The sequence below is a fragment of the Artemia sp. Qi Xiang Cuo genome, chromosome 8 (assembly GCF_049724085.1).
Source record: "Artemia sp. Qi Xiang Cuo chromosome 8, ASM4972408v1, whole genome shotgun sequence".
In the NCBI taxonomy this organism is placed as follows: Eukaryota; Metazoa; Arthropoda; class Branchiopoda; order Anostraca; family Artemiidae; genus Artemia; species Artemia sp. Qi Xiang Cuo.
The window spans coordinates 27890614-27912215 of record NC_142801.1 but is presented as its reverse complement, the minus strand read 5'-3'; the positions used below and the strand labels follow the sequence as shown (position 1 = coordinate 27912215).

The 21602-nt window shown below is 33.6% G+C and overlaps 1 protein-coding gene across 1 annotated transcript in view; it reads left to right on the top strand.

The window, feature by feature from the left end:
* The window catches only part of LOC148949298 (uncharacterized), a 52985-nt gene extending 32012 nt beyond the window's left edge, over positions 1 to 20973 (top strand). Inside the window, exons 6-8 of the transcript XR_016142076.1 lie at positions 16306 to 16544; positions 18195 to 18287; positions 20695 to 20973. The gene's annotated coding sequence lies outside the window, so the exon portion shown is untranslated. The remainder of the gene's footprint in view (positions 1 to 16305; positions 16545 to 18194; positions 18288 to 20694) is intronic.
* Positions 20974 to 21602: the final 629 nt, after the last annotated feature.

Here is a 21602-nt window from a genome sequence, read left to right as displayed (position 1 = left end):
GAATAGAACTTTAAATTTCTTAATTTCATTGGGGAACTTAAAACTGAAGTGGAAGATTTTTATTTTTTCTGGAGAAATTAGAATTGTAGTGTGTTCTTTGGTAAAGTTCCGAATAGAACTTGAACTTTTCTTCACTTCGTTGAGAACATTTTAAATTGAACTAGAACTTTTTATCTTCCGTGAAAATATTCACAAGTATGATATTACTTTTTCTATCTTCCACCGAAAAATTTAGAATTGAACTTTAAATTTTTTTATGTCTTTTGTGAAATAAAGAACTGAAGTGGAAGATTTTTATTTTCTCTGGTGAAATTAGAAAAGAATTGTGTTCTTTAGTAAAATTCAGAAGAGAACTTGAACTTTTCTTCACTTCGTTGAGAAAATTTTAAGTTGAACTAGAACTTTTTATCTTCCGGGAAAATATTCACAAGTATGCTATTACTTTTTCTATCTTCCACCGAAAAATTTAGAATTGAACTTTAAATTTCATTATGTCTTTGTGAAATAAAGAACTTAAGTGGGAGATTTTTATTTTCTCTACAGAAATCAGAATTGAATTGTGTTCTTTTGTAAAATTCAGTAAAGAACATGAACTTTTATTCACGTCATTGAGAAAATTTAAAATTGAAATAGAACTTTTTATCTTTCTTTAAAATAATCACAGTTATGGTATTTATTTTTCTATCTCACAACGAAAAATTTAGAATTGAAATTTAAATTTCTTTATTTAATTGTGAAATAAAGAACTTAAGTGGAAGATTTTTGTGTTCTCTGGAGAAATTAGAATTGAATTGTGTTCTTTGGTAAAGTTCAGAAGAGAACTTGAACTTTTCTTCACTTCCTTGAGAAAATTTTAAATTGAACTAGAACTTTTTATCTTCCAGGAAAATATTCACAAGTATGCTATTACTTTTTCTATCTTCCACCGAAAAATTAGAATTGAACTTTAAATTTCTTTGTGTCTTTGTGAAATAAAGAACTGAAGTCGAAGATTTTTATTTTCTCTGGAGAAATTAGAATTGAAGTGTTCTTTGCTAAAATTCCGAAGAGAACTTGAACTTTTTTATCTTCTGTGAAAAATTTGGAACAGTATTTAAATTTTTCATCTCTTCGAGATAGATCTGAACTAAAGTGGAAAATTTTTATATTATTTGGAAAAAAATAGAAATGATCAATGACTAATTTCTTTTTCATTGAGAAATTCAGAAGAGAACTTGAACTTTCCTTGACTTCGTTGAGAAAATTTTAAATTGAACTAGAACTTTTTATCTTCTGTGAAAATATTCACAAGTATGGTATTACTTTTTCCATCTTCCACCGAAAAATTGGAATTGAACTTTAAATTTCTTTATTTCTTTGTGAAATAATGAAGTGAAGTGGAAGATTTTTGTTTTCTCTGGAGAAATTAGAATTAAAGTGTGTTCTTTGATAAAATTCAGAAGAGAACTTGAATATTCACGATCAAAGTATAACTTTTCCAATATTCTATGATAAATTTGGAACAGAACTTTAAATTTTTTTCATCTCTATGTGAAAAGTCGGAACTGAATTTAAGAAAATTTAGAATTAAAGTGAAACTTTTTATCTTCATGGTAAATAATCACTAACATAGTATAACTTTTCCTATTTTCTACAGAAAAATTTAGAACAGAACTTTAAACTTTTTATGTCTTGGTGAACTTAAAACTGAAGTGGAAGCTTTTTATTTTCTCTGGAGAAATTAAGCCGCGTCGTGTCCATGAACAAGCAGAGAGTACGATTGGTAGAGCCGTAAGAATATTTCATGTCATTTTAAGATACGTAAAAATTTAAAAAAATATCATGTTAAAAAATTCAAGAAAGTATTTACGAATTGGGGAGGGGACTCTTTGTGGTTGGAAAATGGTTTTAGGAATGACATTATGAATGGAAATTGTTCAGAAAGGATATAATAAACCCAAAAAAAAGTATTAAAAAAAAATGGCGTGGGGACTCTTTGGGGGGCCCGGGGAGGGTGTTTGGGGGACCCTTGGGGGAGGGTGCCCTTCTGTGTCTCAATGCACAAAAAATATTAAAAAATTGGGAGGGGGAGGGTAGGGGGGAGGGGACGGTGAGGAGGGGGGAAGAGAGGGAGAGGGAGGGGAGGGTGGTGGTCCTTTGGAAGCCTGGGGGACCTTTGGGGACCGGTGCAGGGCCTTTGGGGGTCCTGGGGGCCGGTTGAGAGCCTGGGGGACATTTGGAGACCGGGTGAAGGCCTTTGGGACCCCGGTGGTCTTTTGGGAGCTCGATGTGCTTTGGGGGGCCCGGGGTGGGTCTTTGAGGGTCTGGGGGCCGGGTGGGAGCCCTGGGAACCTTTTGGGACCGGGGGGTTCCTTCTGGATTGGGGTATAGGGATTGGAACCCTTTGGATCGGGGTAGGGCGATCGGGGTCCTTTGGGGCTGTGGTAGGGGACCTCACAACACTGTTCAATGGAACTTGTGTATTATAACGACCACACTCAAAACCTCTTCTAAAATCATCTTTTAAATCATCTTTTAAATCAAGGTCTCTAACGGTTTCGCCGAAATAATTCCATAAGCTGTCTAAAACCGTTTCGCCCAAATAATCCCCTAAAAGTAATTTCTGTGTGTTCCTTTTGTTTTTTGGCATCTCTGTGCTTTCACATTTCAAATTTCTAGGAAACCCTTTCCTACGTTAATCTCTTCATCTCATAAATGTTCCTAGCTAAACTATTATGGTTTCGTTAGAATATCAATTTATCTCTCTGACTTAAAGATCCGTGAAGCCGTATTTAAAAATAGAATTTCTATCTCTTTAGACTCCCGCATAATTCCAAGATAACAAGTGATGTCATTTCTAATTCCTGACACTAAAGATCGATGAAGCCCTATTTAAAAATAGAATATTAATTTTTCTCTCTGTCCTAAAGAACGTTTATCCCTCAGACCTAATATTAAAGAAGCATTAATGCTTATTAATTCTCCCCTTCGTGAATCAATAAGTTTCCCTAGCGATTATGTAAATCAATTTCTCAGGCCAGACTAGCCAAACAATCTCGTAGCATTCACGTCAAGCATGTCCAGTCTCACTGACAACAAACAGTCATAAAACATTAACATAAATTGCTGTTAACATCCATAAATGTGACAAAGTCCCTGTTTTTTCATTCTCACTGACAAAAAACAAAAAAACATACATAAATGTAAAAAAGTTCCTGTTCTTCAAATTCTCACTGACAAAAACAATAAAACATCCTTAATTTGATGTTGACAACCGAGAAAAACATCAAATAAATCGACCAACACACATAACCGTCCAAGAAAACAACCATAAATGTGAGAAAATTCCTGTTTTTCCATGTGAGAAAATTCCTGTTTTTTCATTCTCACTGAGAAAACCATAAACCACGTGGTCATGTCACGACTCAATAAGGCCATTCTACTTAAAAAAACATAATTTTGATGTCAATAAAAATATTACAGCAAATATCATATTATACTATTTTTAATATATATTTAGTGTTACCTATCAAAAGCTACAAGCCTAAGAAAATTTGCCTGATTTTCAAGAAGGTAGAGGAACTACCTATAAAAGTCAAGTAATCTGAATGAAAATAGCATCATTAGATTCAGCATGTCAGAGAACCAGGGGTGTCTTTTCTTTGTTTGGGAGGGGGGAGGCGGCAGTTGCCCCCCAATAAGTTGGAGAAAAAATTATTGTATAGCCCACGCCCCTTGAATCTACGGATGGAGACCTCTCTTGCCCCTTCAGTAAAAAAACTGGAGCTCTGCCCCTGCAGAGAACCCTAGTGTGGAAGTTCCAGGCTCCTATACACAAAAATATAGAATTTTGCATTATTTGCCAGAAGAAAGGTCAACAATGTGCGGTTATTTGTTTTATTTTGTTTGTTTTACCTAGGGATGATCCTATCGGACTAATGGTTGTAGAAGATCTGAAGAGGGTGCAGTGGAACAGATATTAAAAGTTCTAGTGGCCTTTTATAGTGATCGAAAAGATTGGAGGGCAACAAACCCCCATCCCACGTACTTTTTTCTTCAAATTTATAATATATATATATTATAAAATTTATATATATATATATATATATATATATATATATATATATATATATATATATATATATATATATATATATATATATATATATATATATATATATATATATATATATATATATATATATATATATATATATATATATATATATATATATATATATACATATATATAGCTATATACTATATATATATACTATCACTACTACTATATATATATATATATATATATATATATATATATATATATATATATATATATATATATATATATATATATATATATATATGTGTATATATATATATATATATATATATATTTTTTTTTTTTTTTTTTTTTTTTTATATATATATATATATATATATATATATATATATATATATATATATATATATATATATATATATATATATATATATATATATATATATATATATATATATATATATATATATATATATATATATATATATATATATATATATATATATATATATATATATATATATATATATATATATATATATATATATATATATATATATATATATATATATATATATATATATTTATATATATATGAGATGACCATTTTTTTCAACGTAGCTGAAAAACGTAACAACTATGCCTTTAAAAGTAGTAAGACCCCCTCAGAGCCCGTGAGGAAAGGTCTTTAAGTTACGAAATTTTCCCAATGCTTGCGTATGGCGTGTAATATTGGGAATTATACAGACTCTTTTGGTTAGGGGGGAGGTTTACTTGGGCCTTGTCTCCATGGACAGTCTTTTGTGGATATAAATACTTTCCAGGGGTGAACATTTCGGGTGTAAAATTTTACACTATGGGGTTAGACAAAATCTATTTGGTATTTATTCTTCAATGACCTCTATGAACTTCAAGACAGTGAAATGAGTTTCACTGTCTAATAAAAGGACCTGTCCCTATTTGGAACTCTTATTTATTTCGTGGCGAAGTTTCCAATTCAAATTCTTTTTATTTGCCTTAATTTCTCTCTGCCAACTCAATTTTGCATGTGGAAATGTTGTGGGAGAATGGTTCTTGGAAATTTTCTGCGGGTTTCAATTTCTGTAAAAAGTTTCCACGGAAGAGAAATTTCCGGAGTGACCGGAAAAACGATTAGAAATTTAAGTCTTTTTTCAAATTGAAGAAATTAAATAAAAATAAATTATTTCAGCTGAAAGTAAGGAGCTGCATTAAATTTCGAAACGAATACAAATTATTCAATATATGAAGAAATAGCTCCCCTCCTCAATTTTTGTTCGTTTTGAATTTGAATGTTGCTTTTTTTTTCTGTTGGAAAAAGCTTTTTTTTTATTTATTCAACTGAGTGTAATAAGCAGGATTAAAACTTAATATGAGCAAAAATCATTCCGTATATAAGGAGGGCTACCCCCTCCCTTAGGCCAAAGTTTTGAGCACTTTTACAAGCCTTCGAACACTAATTAAGTGACTTTTGTGTTTCAAAAGTTGTTCTTAAGGAATTGGAAGAAAAAGTCAAACTCTAGCGCAAAGACTGGAGTATTGCAGAGAGAGAGCAGCGGGCAAGGTGAAGAGTTTTACCTGTGTAAATTTCCCCAAACAATTTCACTCACTGAAAATTCTCCTCCAAATATTTCTTGCGGTCGGTTACACCAAACAAATTTTCTCTAGCATACTTTCATTTGAAAAAGCTTCTTTTTTTATTTAATTTTGGTTATTGTTCAAATCATCCTTGAAATACTTCCAAAAGCCTCTCTCCCAGATAGAATTTTTTTCCGGTAGAAACTCCCCCCAAAGAATTCCACTCTTGGAAATTTTTCCTCAAGAAAAAATAATGTCCTGGGCAATTCATTATTCAATATAATATTTTAGGATCCAGGCCTCGAATTCCTGACCAAAGTGTTGTTTCTGTAACAGTGTTAAGTAGTCTGATAAAAGGCACAATTCAATGATGAATTATGATATAAAGGGGCATAATATAATAAGGACACTCTTATGAGGGCGGGTGGCCTTAAAAGTTAAGTTAAACTTTTGAGAAAGATTTTGAAGAAAGATTTTGAACACTTGCACTGTTGGAAACCGGGGGGCCGTACTTGTTTACGAAATAGCCCCCCCTTGCGAGTAAGTTTTTGTTTTACGTCTTTTGATAGTTATGATGGGAGATCAGGACATTGCTCAGACTCTAGGGGAAATAAAAAAAGCAGTTTCAAATATTCCACAACTCACAAAAAGCATTCAAAATGCACAATCAATTTTGGCAAGGATAGAATCTAAGTTGCAGGACTTTGCCATAAATCAAGTAAAGACAACCCAAGAAATAGCAGAAATTAAGAGTGAATTAAAGGAGTCACGTAAGATAAATTTTAGATTGGAAACGGAACTAAAACAAACCAATCTTATGTTCTATGGGATGCCGCATCCAAATAATCCGAACTCTAAACTAAGTGAGGACATTATAGTATGTATTAAAAATTCTCTGCCCAACCTTTCACTATCAAAAAATGAAATACGAGATGCTCTTCGACTGAGAGGACCCTCGAACCCCCGCCCTATCCTTGTTAAATTCACGTCCAAAATGACTCGTGATGCTGTCCTACGCAATGCTAAACTGTTTAAAAGAAATGGAATTTCAATCACCCCAGACTATACACCAGAGGAACGGGAGGCCCGAAAAGCATTAAGACCCCTGATAACCCAAGCTATAAGTGAAAACAGAGCATTGAAATTGCGTGGTACAATAATTTAAATAGACAACCAGATTTTTTCTTATGATTTTGATAAAAAAAAAGGTCGTGGAGGCTGCAAAATCGGCAAACGGTCAGCAACCGACCGGAGTTGATAGTTCAAAAAGGGATTCTATTCCTCGTCGGGCCTACATACGATCCCCATCAAGTGATAGTGACTCTTGTTCGGACATAGAAAGTAGTAACGCTAACGATAGTGATGCAACTGTATACGAAAGGCCAATGACTACCGCGGATCCCACCAAACCAGGCGGAAGCGGGATAAACGAAGGGTCAGTAAAAGGAAAAAGAACTTTAGATTCTATTATAAGCCCCAATGATGACCACAAACAAGGGAAAAGAAATGTAAGAACGAACAGTAGCTCAAAAATGGACAAAAAACCAAAAAACCGGTGTTCACAGATGCCTCACGAAAAGCCACCATTTGTGTTAACTGAATAGGACACAAGCCATATACAAAAACTGTCTTTAGTCACATGGAATATACAAGGTTTAAGAAACAAGAGAGAGTTGTGTTTAAATAACTCATTTTTGACAGCAATGGTGACATGTTTTGTAGAGACATGGTTGTTGCCAGAGGAAGATGTTATAGTGCGCGGATACGAAGTTTTTTGAGTGGACAGGGCTACATCGCGAAACTATAGAAACTATGGAGGAATAGTTGTACTAGTAAAGAGTGACATGTTCAAAAATTTGCGTCGCCTGTCAAGTAAATCTGAAAACTTGATTTGGTTGCGCGGAAAGTTTCAGGAAAAATGGTTTATATTTGGTTTTGTATATGTGTCCCCAGAAAATAGCTCATACTGTATTGAGGATACATGGTATACATTAGAGGAAGAGTTGAGTTCAGTGAAATCTCATTACCCAAGTGATTTAGTTTTTCTAGCAGGTGATTTTAACGCATATACTTCCGTATAAAAAGAATTAAATGTAGGTTTTGTTTCAGATGATGATGACCCTTGTGAGATGATACCTTCAGTTTACCTTATCCCACGAAGTAGCCAGGATCGACAAAGAAAAATTAATTCATGGGGGAGGAAGCTGCTGGCACTGTGCGGAGGTCATGGGCTAGCGATTGGGAATGGCAGATTTGGGGAAGATGGTGATTTGGGTGAGTACACTTGCATTTCTGGACCTTGTTTTAGTTTAATAGATTATGTATTGGTGGACACGGGACTCGAGGCTGTATCTCTTAATGTAAAAGTAATCCATCAGTCTGGATCTGATCATTTCCCACTTAAATTAGAATATGAGATGAAAGAATATGGACGTAGACGGTCAACAATGAATCAAAATAGGATACTGGCTAAAGATAAAGGCGAAAGAAAAAACAAGCCAAAAATTCCGCCCCGGATTTATTGCGAATGGTCGAAAGAACAATGGCAATCTGTACAAGAGGCTTTTCTTAGTGAACCAGTACAAGAGGAAATGAGCCAGTTAAGGTCTGATATGGAATTACCAAAATCAGAAACAGATGAAGTAGTCGAAAGGCTTATGGGAATTGTAAGTAATGTGCTCACACCTATGAAAACAAGAAAAGAGAAACAGAAAGATTTTTATGACCAAGAGTGTAAAGAAAGTAGTTCAAACCTGAATAATCTACTGCTTACAGTAAAAAGATTCTTGGGAGAAGAAGAGGAAAAAAATATTGCGCTAACAGAATATAGGCAAGCAAGAAAAAAGCATAAAAAACTAATCAAAAAGAAAAAGAAAGAATACAGATTTCACCAACAGGCAGCTTTATGTAAGAGTTTTAAAGAAAGCAACAGCCAAGAGTTCTGGAATAAGTTAAAAAATATGTCATCCAATAAACAAAGAAACGATTCCCTGAAAATTCTACCACCGGAAACATGGCCATCTTATTTTCAATCACTACAGAAAGATGCAGAAAAAACGAACAACACACTAGAGGAAAGGATAAATCAAGCAGATTGCGAACAAGGACCTTTCCCTCTTAGAGAAACAAATTACACCCTCTTTGAACCCATTAACCCAGAAGAAATAAATGATTCACTGCAAAAAATGAGAGGGGGCTCAGCACCTGGGCCAGACGGAATCCCAGTTAAGATATTTAAATCGATAAGGAATATCATCATCCCCGTGTTAATATCATTGTTTAACCTAGTAATATCTACGACACATTGGCCACTAGCTTGGAAGACCTCACTCGTATTTCCCCTATTTAAAAAAGGTAGCCCGGCCGTTAATGAAAACTATATACCTATAATTATTTTAAACCGGGGGGGTAAAATTTTGTAAAAATTTTTGGACAAACGACTTGGAAAATGGATGGAGGCGAATAGTATTCTAAATGAAGAACAAGGTGGATTCAGACCGGGATATTCAACAGTGGATCGAGTATTCATTTTAAATGCAATGATACAAAAATATTATAAAGGAAATAGTAAATTATACGCTGCGCTTATAGACCTACAGAAAGCGTTTGATAACGTAGATAGAATTTTGTTGTTTGAAGCTTTGAGTGAAATTGGATTACCACATCAGTTTATGAATATAATAGCTTCGATGTATTCATGGACTAAAAGTTTAGTGAAAATTCCACAACAGGGTGTCTCTTCCTCTTTTCCTGTAAGTAAGGGAGTTTTACAGGGAAGTAGTCTATCTCCAAAATTATTTTGTATATTTATTAATGATATTGTGCAATTTTTCCAACGCCAATGGGCACCAACACTTCGTCTTGGAAATTTGAATCTTTCAATGTTGCTTTTCGCAGATGATATAATTTTACTGGCTGATTCTGAGGAAAATCTACAGTCTCTACTGAATATCCTAGCAGAATATCTGCAGAAAAAGAAACTGAAGGCTAATGTATCGAAAAGCAAAATATTGATATTTAACAAAAAGCAACCAGAGCTACCCCCCAAGTTTTATTTGGAAGGTCAAATTTTAAAAATATAAGAGAAAGCATCATATTTGGGCTTTACAGTAACGCGAAATGGTAAATGGACACAACATATATCAGCAACTACGACAAAAGGGAAAAATGCACTTTTCGGTATTTACAGAAGCAACGCTACAACAGGAATAAGCGATCTCAGCCTTCATAAACATATATTTATCACAAAAGTTTTACCCATACTGCATTACGGAGCAGAAATTTGGGGCTACCAGACTGCCCAAGGATTAGAAACTCTACAACTACAATACTACAAGCATGCATATGGGCTACATAAAACAACTCACTCTCTAGTATTGAAAGGTGACCTAGGCATCTACAGTTTAAAAATACGAAGAAAGATACAGATGATCAAGTTTTGGCTCAAAATCCTGAATTTACCCAAGGAAAGACTTATTTCTGCTGCTTATAAGGATCTTCTCACCCAAAAAGTAAAACCACTTGGACAGCACAGATCAGAAAAATACTACAGGAAACAGGCTTTTCAGACGCGTGGAATGGAGGACAGGGACCACTGGACCAAGAAAACTTCATAAAGGAATTCCAAGCAAGATTGCACGACCAGGAAATTCAACTTTGGTGGACAGCTTTAGATATGTCGACTAGTCTTACTTTGTATAGAGATATAAAGCGGATTTATGGACAGGAGACATATTTGAAGCTGAGATTACCTAGTAAGTATATGAAAACGTGGATTCAGCTTCGAGCCAATTGTCTACCAATACAAGGAAAAGAAGTTTGGAAGAATAGAGAAGGTCCGGAAACGCAGCGTACTTGTCTAAAATGTGGTGAGAATGATTTTGGGCTGGGTCATTTCCTCCTGCGATGCCGGCGGCTTTCTCATATAAGGGGGAGGTTTTGAAAGAGGGTAATGATTGGCTACTTCGGGGGATTTTGAGTTCGGATTCACCACAAACGGTAGTAGGTGTGGTGAATTTTGCATTGAAGGGTATGAGTGTTGATTAAGAGGATAGTGATTTTAGTATGTATTCATTTTATTTATCCTTTTTCTTTTCTTTTTGTTTTGTATATGGCTGTAAAAAAGCTTTAATAATACATTATTATTATTATTATTATTATTACTAGAAAACGAAGATGCATCAAAGAGATTTAAAACACTCTGATATATAGGCTATGGTGGCTGGTGTTTACCCCCCTGAATATACCCCCTCCTCCAAGGAAAATACCCCCTCCCCGGAATATACCAGCTCGAAGCGGCTGGTTGGTCTCCAATCCCTTTGCACTTTAAAAACAGCACTAGAACTCTCAATTTCTGATCTAATGGGCACACTTCGAAGTTTCTGCGACCATGAGGTGGACGTGTGGATGAAGAAGGGACAATCCCACCCTGCTGAATAAATTCCGCTCATTTTTGGGGTCTAATATTATTCTTTACTTCCACAATAACAGCATAGACCAGAAATATTCCCAGAAATCACAAGGGAATAGATTTCAATTTCTCATTTTTGATGCGTTTTTTAAGGTTTCTCTTGACCCCCCCCCCTTAGAAAAAAACTTTGCTGGAAAATACCCTTTTGATGGCTTTCTGGTGGAAAACTTATCCTTTGAGGAGGGGATTACCGGAATAGTTTTTACAACAGTCAGAAATTAAAGTATTTTTCAAATGAAAGTGCGCTAAGAAAAATTTTTTACCCGAGATCATCTGCAAGAAATTTCTGGGTGGAATTTTCAGCTAGAATGGAATTAGTCTTTGAAATTTTTCTGGAGGGGGGGGGGGTGGTATTTTTACATAAAAAGAACTTTCCATGGAGATGTTTTACTGTGGGAGGAAAGAATTTTTTCACGGAGGGGGAGCCGGGTTTCCCAGTATTACTTAAAAATGATCAGAAATTAAATTTAAATAAAAGTTTTTTCAACGAAAAGAAAGCAGCATCAAAGCTTAAAACAGACAGAAATTATTACGGGCATGAAAGGGGTCACCCCTTCCCCAAGACCTTGTTCTTTACGCTAAAGTTTTGATTTTTTGTCCTAATTTTTTAAGAACGACTCCTAAAACACACTGGCCGTTTAATAAGAATAATAAGTTATTTTTACATTCTAAAAAAAAAATTTCTTACGTAATGATTTTTGTTAATTTTAAGTTTTGATTTTGACCTTACTTTCAGTTGAAAAAAACTTTTTTTGTTTAGTTGCTAGCAGATAGTATTTGTTAATGGGAAAACTACAGATAGTTTTCTCGGGGAAATTTGTTGCAGGGGGGGGATTGTCTTGGGGAATTTTTCAAAATGATGATCTCCAAATTTTTTTTTTATGTGTTTGGGAAAATGATGGCCATGGGGGTGGGGGCTGGTTGCTCTCCAATTCCTTTTGACTATTAACATGGGCACTGACCCTTTCAATTTCCATTCGAATGAGCTCCTTTCAAAGTTTCCACAACAACTCCTTCTATACAAAGTACCATGGTCTAAAAAAGAAGAAAAAAAAGAAAATGAATAATGCATTATGCCCACATCACTCTTTACTTAGGTAGCACTATTGCGCTGCTTATGATTATCGACTCATGGATGCTTATTAATAACTCATGAGTATAGCTAGGCCAAAATGAGTGAGGATAGTGTCCTCGTGATACACTCTCTTTAAGGGACTAATATGGCAAATGAAGGCCAGGGGAACCAGGAATCTTTCAAAGACACACCCTATAAGACTAAAATTATTAACGACATTCACGTAAAGTTTTTTTTTTTGTAGAAATTGATTTTTTAAAGCTTGATCCACAAAACATATTTTTGAAGAAAAAAAAGGCCTTCTTAAAACCAAAACTGAACGAAAATAAAGTCAAATAATCTTCAAAGTTAAAAACTATGGAGTCTAATATAAAAAAAAAAAAGATATAAAGTTTTTGCCCATGAAAAATGACTTTTTTAGTAAAATAACAGAAATTAATTTAAAAAAAAAGACTAAAGAGCTCTATTAAGCTAAAAATGAGTAGAAAATAATTCAAGAAAATTTTAAGCGTAAAACTACCACAAATCAATAAATAAATTAAACCCAAGACGAACTGAAATTACAATAAATAACGGAATCAAACTCAAAACGAGCAAAAATTGACATGATTAGGGCTGACAACCCCATGCCTTCTTAAGACCAGAACATAATACGTGCTTTACTGAAAACAAAATACATTTTAGATGTTTTCACTGTTCTTTCACTTAAACAAATAAAGCTAGAAAGAAGTATTAAGACTGTAAGGAGTAAATATCAGGATATATATGTATATTAAACTGACAATCCATGTGTTTTTTAAGTGCAAATTATGTTTTGGTCTTCAGAAGTCATGGGGGTTGTCAGCCCTACTCTTTTTAATGCTGCTTGTTTTGAGTTTGACTAGGTTATCTATTGTAATTTCTGTTCGTTTTGGGTTTCATTTATTTATTAATGGTGATTTGTGATAGTTTTACACTTGGAAAATAAGAAAAACTAATTCGTAGAATTTGACAATGCTTTCGTCTTTAAAAAGGTAAACAATGAGAATTTGTTGGTTCCAAAAGCCAACTATGCTTTCAAAGGAAAGCTAAACCTTCGTAGATTTGTTGGTGCCATATGTATTAAGCTTAATTGCGATGACTTTTCACCTACATTTTTTTCTTTTTTTAATTTGGTACCCGCTACTGCCCAAAATTCTGGAAGTTCATATGAAGGTTCTTCAACAAAAATTGATTTTAGGATACTTATTTTTAGGCTAAGTTTTTAAGATACTTACTGTGTGTAAGTTCCTCTTTTTCACTTTCCTTAGCACTTCTCAATGAAACTAAAAAAAAAAAAAATCACAGCTGAAATAAAATTTTAAAATTTTGAAAATCCTATTTTCCACGGGGGCCGGTATTTTCCGGGAAGGGCATTTTCTGTGGAGGGTATTCTCCGCAGGGGTGGTGTATTTCTCGGGGGGAGGGTAAATGCCAAGAGTCGTTAGGTTCCTGAGCCTGATCTTGGATGGTTGAAGGAGCAAGGAGCAGCCACTCTCTTTTGAAGTTATGATTTTAGCGGTTCCACTCATTTAGTTTTCTTCGTTTTCCAAAAAATTTTCCGATTTTAGTACATGTGGTCTTTCTTCGCCTAGTTTCGTAGAACTCTAGCTAACAGCAGCAGGCACAAATAGACAGGGCATTGCACTAATACTTTATTCAAAAATTTAAACATGTTAGGTAATTTTTCCGCAAATCTAAGAATTTTGCGTAATTTGTAAGTTTTTTTCTTAAATATTCTCTTTCCCATATCACCAATTCAACAAAGAATTTTTTAAATTATTTTGTTTTCATGTATATTTTGAGTGCACAAAAAAAAGGTCTTTCTTTGATTAAATCTCTGCTTAATGATTATTACCATAATTATATACACGATTGTCGTAATTAAGAAGCTTTTAAATATTAATGAAATGTTTCTGATTATAATTATTCGGTGATAAGGAAATAAATGCAAAGACTGTTCAAAAAGTTGGTCAGTGAGTGATTGAAAAAGAATTAGTTGAGGTTTGTTCTTGAAGTGGAAAAGTATCCTGGACTCTTAAGGTGAGACTTCCCTTGTATATATTTGTCTATTGTCAAGCATGAATACAATCTTCTCTGTAAAAATAGAAGTGTGAATTTTAACTTGGGATAGGACTTAAGATCGTTTTGTAAAATCTAGAAAATATAATACAAATTCTTAGAAACTATGTAAACCTTATACAGGCTTACAGAAAGACATGTTTATAAACATTAGGTTGTCTCCAAGGATTCTTCTAAAACTCATTTCAAATATTCTTCTAAAATGAACTCTCTGAAATACAATGGAAAACAAACACATAGATCTCAATTTAAAAGCCTTTTGTCAAATAAACATGGATTTTAAGAAAGTCCATAGAACCTTTGATACTTGGTAGTGGATATCATAGGCAGCGCAATAGCGCTGCCTAAGTGAAGAGCGATGTGGGAACAATGTATTATTTTTTTTTGTTTAGACCGAGCACTTCGTATCCAAAGAATTATCGTAAAAACATCAAAAAGGGCTCATTCAATTTGAAATTTAAAGGGCTATTGCCCTTTTTAACAGTCGAAAGTGATTGGAGGGCTAATCCCCCTCCCACGCCCACCATTTCCCCAGGCATATTCAATCTAAATTTTGAGATAGCCATTTGGTTCAACGTAGTTGAAAGATCTAGAAATTATGTCTTTGACGATGACGACCCCCGCCCCACACAGCCGTAGTACATAGCACAAAATGGTACAGTCATTCACCACCTGATCGATGCCAAATTTGAATTACGATACGTGGAATTCCTTGGGTTTTAAGACAATTCATTCTAGGGCTCGTCTTCATTTTGGGTTGCATGTTTCGAACTCGCAAGGGAAAAATTATTAAAATGACATGACGCTAAAAAGCGAAAAATTTGAATCTTTCAATTTACAACTAGTTTTGCTGTATAATTATTGTTAAATATTTAAGAAAATACTAGCTCAATTGATGGTAAACCGTATATATATATATATAATACTTTTGGTTTGTTTTTTAGATTAGTAGACTGGTCAATTTTCCAGTTACGAAGAACATTTAATATTAAGTATTAAGAGCCACCCTTGGTCACAGAAATTATGGGAATTGTTAGAGCATTTAAGAAAAAAAAACAAGAATTAGAAGAGCTATATGAAAAAATAGTCAATTTTAACATTTACAAAAAAAACTTGAAATTTTATTGGGGCCACAATTTTTTTCCCATTCAAGAAATTAGCCCAAGCCACCCAAACTGCTCAGCTATGATAATTGAAGTCCATGTAATTATGCCCCTTTGATGCTAAGGGTCGCGTTAGGTACTGAGTCACCATAATTTTAAGCCCATTTCTTCCAAGGGCTTCAATAATAAAAAAATGGGTAAACATTTCAAAATTCACGATAGTTCGCTAATTTTCTCCTCAACTTAGAACGTCGTAACTACAATTTTTCTACAGTGATGTTTACGGAATAATAAACGGAATAATACGGAATTATGTTTACGGAATTATGTCAAACGGAATAATAAATAAAAATGAGGCGTAATTACATATGATGTTTCAGGCTTGGCTGAGACTCACTGGAATTGTTCTTTCTATAATCCTAAGCTAATAATTTTGTTCAGTTTTTCCAGTTTTTGTCTTATAGCCTTACAAGTTATTTAGTAGAATAATTCTGAAGTAGATGATTTTTGAGCTTTCGGAAAAAATGCCCACTCCACTTAGTTTCAGTTGAACAAACTTATTTTTTTTTAATTTAATAAATTATAAAAAAGAGCATGTGAGTGAGATATATATAACACATACCCATAAAAATACGCATATATAACATGTATGATAAACTGACGTTTCTAAGCCTGATCTTAGAAGTCTTAAGCATCTGGTACCCTCCTCCTTAGTTACGGTTTTAGTGATTCTATGTCAATGTCAAAGAAATTTACCTGACCAATTTACCGAAGATAGAGAAATATTGAAAATCGAGAAAAAATTTCTAGTTACGGTCTACACACTGTATATAAATTTATATCTATCTACAGTGGGTCTACCCTTAAGCAGGAATCGTAGCTAAGATTATCGATAAATGGAAGAAAACTTTTCTTTTAGTGCGACTTCCCAAATTCTCAGTCACAGAAAAAATGAAGGCCCCCCAAGAAAGCGCTGAAGACAGCAAGCTACAAAATAAGAAAATAAGAGTTGGAGAAGCCCTTATGGCTCTAAAAGCCGCAGAAGAAAACCTTATGGCTTTAAGAGCCGCAGAAGAGGCTAGAAGAGCTAAAAGAGCTAGAAGAGCTAGAAGAGCCGCAGAAGAGGCTGCAGAAGAGGCTGCAGCACGAAGGGTTCAGGTATTAGTGTCTTTTTTTCATCTATACATTTAATTCTTTTTTTTCAACTAATATCTGTCTTATAAGAACAGAGCGATCAATAGGACAAGATTTCATATTCATCGCAATTATTTAGAGCTTTTTTCCCCACAACTTCAAAAAGTTTTCATATTATTCTTAGAGATTCACATCAGGACTGAAATTAAATATTTATTTCTAGATCTTACTGGTGTAATGTTGAATAACTTCTGTTTGTCCGTAATATATATATATATATATATATATATATTATATATATATATATATATATATATATATATATATATATATATATATATATATATATATATATATATATATATATATATATATATATATATATATATATATATATATATATATATATATATATATATATATATATATGGGAAAGAAAAACGAGAAAAAATGGGCTTTTTTTTAGGCTAAATGAAAATACTGAAAAAACACAAAGCGAATATTTCGAGAGGACAAACGCCTCTCTTCTTCAGCGCGAAACGAAAAAATGTATCCAAGGAAAGTGCCAAACAAAAAAAAACAAAAAACAAACGCGTAAAGTCAATTTGAAAAGGACCAAAAAACCAAAAAAAACAACAAAAACTTAAAAGATGAATAAAATTCAATAAACGCCTAAAATTAAAGGTGTGCTACAAAATACTCCCGCAAATGACCCACAGTGTCCTGCAAAACATTGGTACGTTTTTGTTATAGTTATTTTCTGTTGTTTTTGTTCGACGTGATATGAATTCTGAAACAAGTTGGCAGTTGAAACTTCTTGACGACTAAAGATTTTTTTTTCTTCTAAAAGGCGTAATATTCTCAGGCTCTTAGCTTATGACGGGTAACATTAAACCTAAGAAAATTCTTGCATTTTGAATCAGCATACAAAGACAATCATTTTTTATGTATCTATTATACATAAAAATGTATTTGGTATCAGCATACAAAAACAATCATTTTTATGTATTTATTATTATTAAAATTCTGTTTTTAGTGTTGTGGTGACTTCCGGGCCGCGTCGCAGTTGACCTTTCACTTTCTATCTCAAGAACTGTTTAAAATTGTTTTTTTTTTGTTATAGTTGTTTTAAAACAAGAATTAAAACCAAATACCAAACAACCATAAAAGCAAGTTATACGCCAATATAGGCGATTTGCACAAAATCAAAAAAAAAATATGAACTGCCATCGACGGATACTAGCAAACAACTGATACTTCAGTAATCCCTGAAATAAACCTATAACCACTTTCCCAGTCATCTAATCAAACACGTGTGTCGTGAACAACCCCTTAGGTCTCAAATAGTGTCTGCAAGAAATGCATTAATTAAAATTCGAAATCAGATGACATAGTTCTCCAACTTATTTAATTGCTGGTTCGTTTTGTTTTTGAGTGAATGAATTACTTCCTTTTCTCTGTCAGTTGTTCGTTAGTATCGCTTTAAAATATCAAAATCAATTTTTAATAAAGGGCCTTCCTATGCAGGCATAAATTTTGATTGTAAGCGTGGCACAACAAAAATTAAAAAGAAATATGACTGCTTAGCACGTCAGTAGAGTTTATGGAATTAGCTACTTCTACTTACATACAGTTGCCAGTAATATTGACTTCTAACCCTATAATTTTTTCTAGATGATGAAAGATCACTACGAAAAGGCCTTGATAGAACTAAACATGGCTGAAAAAGAGGAAAAAGAAACCACATTCTCTGGTCGGAGATAACATGTAAGTAGAATTCTTATTGAAATTAAGTTAAAAAAACAGTTTTTCGACTGAAAGTAAGGAGCCACATTAAAACCTAAGGCAAACAGAAATTATTCTACATATGATGGGGGGTGCCTCCTCTTCAATCCCCTCGCTCTTTGCGCTAAAGTGTTTTGATAACTTTTAAAAAAGCTTTTTATTCAAATAAAATGGTCATTGTGTTTGAAAAGTAGTTCTTAAAATATTGGGATACAAAGTGAAACTTTAGCTTAAAGAGGGGGTTAGCCCCCCTCGTATACGGAATAATTTTTTTCATTTTAAGTTTCAATGTTGCTCCTTACTTTCAGTTGAAAAGTGTTTTTTATTTTTTTTTAAATATTGCTAAAGAATCTGGCTTTCGTGCTTGTAAAATTCCCTCCCTTCGCAAAAAATTTTAAAAAGTAAAGTTTCTTTCACTTAAATTAACCCACCTCCTCCACACTGGGAAATTCTCCTCGGGCGATTCCATCCTCGCTGAAAATTTCTCAAGACAATTTCTTGCGGACGATTGCATCTAACAATTTCTCCTTAGCATACTTCCATTTGAAAAAGACATAATTTCTAGTGGTTTTTAAATAATGTTGGATATCCCCCCTTTGTATAATTTGTTTTCTGCATTCTCCTCACCTCCAATGGAGAGTCATTCTCGCAGAAATTTTCCCCATCGAAAATTTCCTTAGCGGGAAATTCCCCCCTCCATAGAATAACTAACAATCCCAGCCCCAGTGAAAATATTTCCTGGAACATCTCCACATTTTAAATTTAGTCGGCAAAGAAAAAGCAATAAAAAAAAAAAGATTCGTAAAGGAATTCTGGCAAATGCCCCAGTGTAAAATTTCCCCTGGAAAGCTCACCCTAGAAACTTACAGCCCTTTCCCCGGGCCCTGTGGAACATCATATACTTTGAATCAGCATACAAATTCAATTCTTTTGATGCATCTATTGTTATCAGAACTCAGTTTTTTAGAGTTTTGGATATTTATGAACCGTGTCGCTCCTTACTTACAGTTTTTTACCACAAGCTGTCTGACAATTTTACGTTTGTAGCTTACACAAGTTATCCAAAAAGGGAAATATGCGTTACGCCCTCAACTTATTCGCATTCTCATAACTGGAGTGAATTTTAAGGGCGCAGGACAGTAAAATTGTTGAATTGATTAAAAGGAAAGTTGTGCAGCAAAAATTGGCTTTCAAAACATTGCAAAAATTGAATTCAGTATTCTATTAAAAGATATCGCCGTATACAGTAATATAGTTTGTGATAGTAACAGATGCCTTATTTAAAAGGAAGCGTAGTGAAAAATCATCAAAAACAAGCTTAAAACAAATTACACAAGAGTGCTGAAAAGGGTATAACTTTAATATAAAGGATTGGCTGTCTTTTTTAATGAACACAATGTGCTGTTCGAATGTGGGAGGGGGGGGGGTAATTATGTTGGTGTTTCTTTTTCAGTATAAATAAAAAAAATATTCAATAAGAAATATAAAAAGCGACGTTTCTTAAAGTTTAGAGAGTGAAAATTCTAGTCTGCCACCCCTTTGGCCATTGGACACCCCTGGTCAGCTTGCCCACCAATCTTTGACAAACACTAAGCTGCTTTGATCCAATTGTATGCAATACAGTTAAGGCATTCAAGCTAGTCAAATCCTCATTCAGAAAATTTAGATAAATCGCATAGTTAGAAAATCCATATTTTTTTTTATATTTTTCAATTCTGCTAGGCAAATTGCATTATTTTGTCAATGTATACTTTTAAAAAATACAACAGGTAGTGATGTGTCCCTTGTGAAATATGAAGTTATTTATGGCTGGTTTTATGTAGGGAAATTTGGCTAATGCCTCTGTAGCTGTAAGATGTAGAAATTAATATTTATTTTCAGTTCTGATATGAATCTCTTTCTTTCAGTTTTAGTTTCCTTTCTGTTTAGCTTTATCTTGGTTTTTCTTTATGTATATTTTTCTCATTCTCTGAACCTCATGCCAATTACTTTGTTTCGTTTGTTTTCGTGCTCCTTATAAATTTTCTGCTAATTGAATCAACTAATTAATTTTTGTTTATGTGTTACATGAAAAGATCCCTACGTTGCTGGTAATCATCAGCTGCTCAACATATTAGATATTGACAATCCAATGATGTTTGAAACTCTTCCCTCTGTTTCACTCTTGATGTCTATACATATGATCATATTATTTTCATTTCAAAAAGTAAAAAAGGAAAAATTCGTAGCAAAATAAAAACTAATTATTGTTCAAGTCTTTACTTTTTCGAGCGGCTTTTATTTTTAGCACTCCTTTCACAGTTTTTATATTAATACTATTCATGTAGGCGGTTCATGCAGTATTTTTGCTACGATTATAGTTTTTGACGTTTTGTATTTTTTTTTTCAGGTGTGGTACAAAATACTCCTGCAAATGACCTAAAGTGTCCTGCAAAACATTGGGTTTTTTTTGTTATAGTTGTTTTTTGTTGTTTTTGTTCGACTTGGTATGAATTCTGGTTTAAAATTTGGTTGTTTTTGTTATAGTTGTTTTTTTTTTGTTTATTTGTTCGACTTGATAGGAATTCTGAAACAAGTTGGCAGTTGAAATTTCTTGATGACTAAAGATTTTTTTTTTCTAAAAGGCGTAATATTCTCAGGCTCTTAGCTTATGACGGGTAACATTAAACCTAAGGAAATTCATGTATTTGGAATCAGCATACAAAGCCAATCATTTTTATGCATCTATTATTATTATTGAAATTCCGTTTTTAGAGTTATGGTTACTTTCGAATATTAGAAATATCGATATGAATATGGAAATATGAATTTTCAAAAATTGTTTTTGAAAAAGGTAAATAATTATGTATAATTTTTTTATCTAGCCGGTATAGATGGGTCTCTGAATTCTCAGTTTAAATTAGTGTAATGGGTTGGATTGCCTGAGACTCTAAGGAGGCGAGCCTATTAGGCTTAAGTCACTTGTCCGGCTGTGAGTCCAAGCAAATTCAGTTCCCTCTTCATTTGTATGCAAGTCCAGTCAACATATTCCGTCATGGGTCAACCCAGAAATCTCGATTATCTCCAAAGTTTTATGACTTTTATGACCTTAGATCTGTCCCAAGATGGATGGATGGATGATAGACTATCTATCAATATGGGAAAATGACATCATTTTTCTACATTCCTGAAAAAGGCTTATGCCTCTCACTCAGACTATCAACTGTCTTGGCTTTGTCTCCAATTAGCCAAGGATGAATGGCCCTCTTTTTCAGTTCCCTGCCTTTTGCATACAAGTCCAGTCAACATTGTCTGTCA